The sequence below is a fragment of the Sinocyclocheilus grahami genome, unplaced genomic scaffold (genome assembly GCF_001515645.1).
Source record: "Sinocyclocheilus grahami isolate Dianchi unplaced genomic scaffold, SAMN03320097.WGS_v1.1 scaffold326.1, whole genome shotgun sequence".
NCBI classification, from domain to species: Eukaryota; Metazoa; Chordata; class Actinopteri; order Cypriniformes; family Cyprinidae; genus Sinocyclocheilus; species Sinocyclocheilus grahami.
The window spans coordinates 1,097,474-1,101,632 of NW_015505505.1; the positions used below are offsets into that span (position 1 = coordinate 1,097,474).

At 34.6% G+C, this 4,159-nt stretch overlaps 1 long non-coding RNA gene across 1 annotated transcript; it reads right to left on the reverse strand.

The window, feature by feature from the left end:
* Positions 1-1,673: 1,673 nt before the first annotated feature.
* On the reverse strand, positions 1,674-3,862 carry LOC107602421 (uncharacterized). The gene is made up of 2 exons (XR_001611036.1): positions 3,789-3,862; positions 1,674-2,069 (listed from the first exon to the last, which is right to left on the reverse strand). It is a non-coding gene; the product is annotated as an uncharacterized lncRNA (long non-coding RNA).
* Positions 3,863-4,159: the final 297 nt, after the last annotated feature.

Sequence of the window (4,159 nt, forward strand, 5' to 3'; positions counted from 1 at the left end):
TTGATGTATGGTTTGTTAGGATCGGACAATATTTGGCTGAGATACAACTATTTGAAAATCTGGAATCTGAGGGTGCAAAAAAATCTAAATATTGAGAAAATCATCTTTAAAGTTGTTCAAATGAAGTTCTTAGCAATGCATATTACTAATCAAACATTAAGTTTTGATATATTTACGGTAGGACATTTACTAAATATCTTCATGGAACATGATCTTTACTTAATATCCTAATGATTTTTGGCATAAAAGAGAAATGTATAATTGTGACCCATACAATGTATTGTTGGCTATTGCTACAAATATCCCCCAGCGACTCAACACTGCTTTTGTGCTGCAGGGACACATATAAAAAATATCAACAACAACAGAAAAACAACAAGAACAAAAGTGCAAAAGTCAAAGTACTGAAAACTCTTCAAATGAAAATATTTGTACAGCACGATATATTAAACAATCCACAGTACGTGCAATATCTGACATTAAATTCAAGCACATTCTGAACATCACTACTAATTCTAATGAAAGCTTTCTATATATTTAGCGTACAGGACCATACTAAATTTAAAGGCATTTAACAAAACATTAATTATATGTTATGCAAACTACTGTAAGTGCCATATGATATTTTTCATATGTACAATACATACATCTTTCATATTAGTTCATATTTTATGAAAAGACATTGACAAATAACAATGAAAAAAATGGAGAGAATATGACATGAATATGCAAGTGTAAAAAAGCGACTTCTTTTGACAAACTTAATCAAATTTTCCGTCTGTTAAAACATTTAACGTTTCCGCCACAGAATAAGAATAAAAAGGTAATTGCGACTTTTTAATTGGACAAATCTTCATATCTCGCAGTTGAAGGTTTTTTTTTTGCCTACGAATTCTTTCGTTTACATTTCTCATTTCTGTTTTTTTTTTTTTGCTTGCACCATGAAAAAAAAAGGTAATTTCGACTTTTTAGCTCAGAATTCAGACTTTTTTTCTTGTAACTGCAAGTTCATATCTCACAATTTGGCCTTTTCTTCTCAGAACTGCAAGTTTATATCACACAATTCAATTATATATACTGTATATATATATCTCGTGGCAGAAACCAGCTTCCTTAGCCTCGATCAGCTTTGGACTTTAGATTAATGTGTGATGGTTTGCACACAAAAAAAGATAAATTGTCAAACTGTACATAAAATAGAGACAGTCTGGCAAATTTAACCTTAAAGAGACACAATAAAAAAGTTTACAGCTATCATGATCTATGCTTCAAAAACAGAAAGATAATATAAGATAATAAAAAAATCAGCATGTTCTTTTAATTGAGGGTTAGCTCAAACAAATCAAGAAAAGCCACCTGTCTCATTGAATAAATAAAAGAACATTTAAAAGAAAAGATTAATCATCTCACTAAAGTAATTTAAAAACTTTTCCACAAACTGCATCAAGACGTTTACAGAATGAGACTGAAACCACAGAAAACACCATGTTATGATAAGGCAAGTCTTTGTTAATTATGATTTTACACTTATAATTATCTCTGTGCTGAACAGCCGTGCTTATGACACACTTGTGGGTATTTTTAACAGTGAAAGTGGTGTATGATTGGGTTCAATTGAAGCTGTCACAGAAAAGTACATCTAACTACTGAATGATTTTTTCATGTAATAAAAGCAAACTTCATGAGTGTTGAACATACATTCACAGCTGCTCGGAGAGGTGGGTCTGTGTTTATTGGGGGTGCAAATATTTAAGGACGTGCCAATCGCATTCTGATGACTGCTTCTCTGTTTGCTTCGTGTCATTCGCTATTGTTTGTGAGCTGTGAAGTGCATGGAGGTCCAAAGAACGAGCACAGCATTTGAAAATGAAAGTCTCCAGAGCCGCAGAATATCTGACAGGCATCCAATTTATGCGAGAGAAGAGGATGAAAGTGGAAAAACACACAAACAGAGAGAGAGGGGGGTTTAGGAGCGACAGCAGCCGACTCCCTTCATCTCCTTGTTAACATACTCCTGCAGCTGAAACTTTGGCTCGTTAGGCTCCTTCATCTCCCTGTGCTTCAGTTCCCTGAGAGACGGGGAGGGAGACATCAGTTTCCTCTCTGAACTCAAACAACCTGCGCCTGCTGATTGCTGTGTTTATTTGCACATGCTGTCTGTGCTATTTAGCACAGGATTCAATGAAGGAATTATGCAAATCTGTTAACTGCGCAAACACACCCCCAAATTAACACTGAACACATGTTTACACAGGAATCACTATTTTAACAAATATATTATTATTTTAAAATATTTTCATATATTTGAACAAAAACACCTTGAATTTAGTTCAACATTATTTGATGCATTATGAACTTATTATTACATTAAAATGCAATTTGCACTGTGCAAAACCCCAATTTACGGGTCAGTTGTAAGAGTTGTGGAGGATTTATAATTATGCATTTTGCAGACGCTTTCATCCAAAGCGACTTTAATTGCATTCATGTTGTAAACTTTTTATCAGTCCATGCATTCGGTGGGAATCAAACCCATGATCTTGGCATTTACTTGCACCATGTTTAACAGTTTGTGCTGCAGGAATGCATGTTTGTCAATAAGATGCAGTTTAATAAACTGGATTATGCCTGCAACAAAAACGTAAAACAAATCCCCCCCGAGTGCAACATTAATTGCACCCAGTACTAGTAAATCTGGATCATGTAATCAGATAAGTACTTGTAATTAGATTATATTACATTTTAAAATACTCGTAATCAGACTACAGTTACTTTTTTATGTATGTAATGCATTACATTACTAACTACAATTTTTGTCATGCAATTTGGAATGAGTAAAATATGACAATTTGTACATAATCTAACCCGCACTAACTGCACCAGGCGAACAGTATTAAGTTTATAAATAAGATGCAATAAGATGCATAAAATCATTTACATAAAGGCATGCTGAATTGAAATGCTCGTATACTGTAGCTCTACACAATGATTATTTAGACAGAAACTGAACATGTGTTTTCCTTACAAAATAAAGGCACAAATTATCATTAAACATAATGCATATTGTAAGATGCTTCAGATAAAAGTAACTGCTAAATGCATAAAAGTTAATTAATTTTTAGCTGGTATAAATTGGTTAAATTAGATGAATAATGAATAGGATGCATCTAGAAATTTGTGCTGATACTGTGTGCAAAAGTGGCTCGAATGTATTTAGTGAATTCAGCCCTCTGTGTTTTTTACAACAGATTTGTTTTATGATGTGTTGCCATGCGGTTGCTATGGAGTTTTAGTGTGTTGTAATTTGTAATGTGTTGTTTTGCGGTTCCTATGGCATTCTGCATGGTTTTTAATGTGTTGCTATGCTGTCACTAAGGTATTCTGGGTGCTTTATAATGCATTGCTATGTGGTTGCTATGGTGTTTTAGTGTGTTGCCATGCTGTTGCTAAAGTGTTCTGAGTGGTTTTTAATGCGTTGCCATGCAGTTGCATTGGTGTTTTAGTGTGTTGCTATGCTTTTGCTAAGGTTATGTGTCTGAAAACTGTCTTTGATGAATCAGCACATACGAGCGCCACATACAGAACGTGTGATGTCCTGATTTTAGAATCACATCCCCATCACAAATGTTCCTTTATTAGATAGTTGTGCTAATTTGTTCATGCTTTCAGCTGTCAGTAAGAGTGTGGTTCTCTCAGCTCCATTTACAACACGTTACCAGGTATAAATCCATTCTGCAGATTCTCAGTGGGGAAAATGCACAGATTCGGTCTGAAAATGAGTGACTTACTTGGCCACAGCAGTGAAGGCCAACTCCACATTCAGGCCTGATTTAGCACTGGTCTCCATGAAGGGAACGCCAAACTCCTTTAGAGAGAAAGAATAAATGCTCTTCTTCCTTCACTATAATATGCAGACTTTAAACAATACATGCATTTATAAACAGTGGGATCAGTGCTTCAACATTCTTTTGAGGGGTCCCTCTAAGATCAATGCACATGTATGAGTTTGTGTCAGATATGCATGAATAATTTAAACAGGGCAACCTCTCAAAAGACAATAAAAGAGGCTGAATAATGCATTTATTTAGCCTGCTGTGAATCTGTAATTACTGTTTCAGTTAATGCATGAAATGATGCCGGTTTTAAAGATGCATTTAGA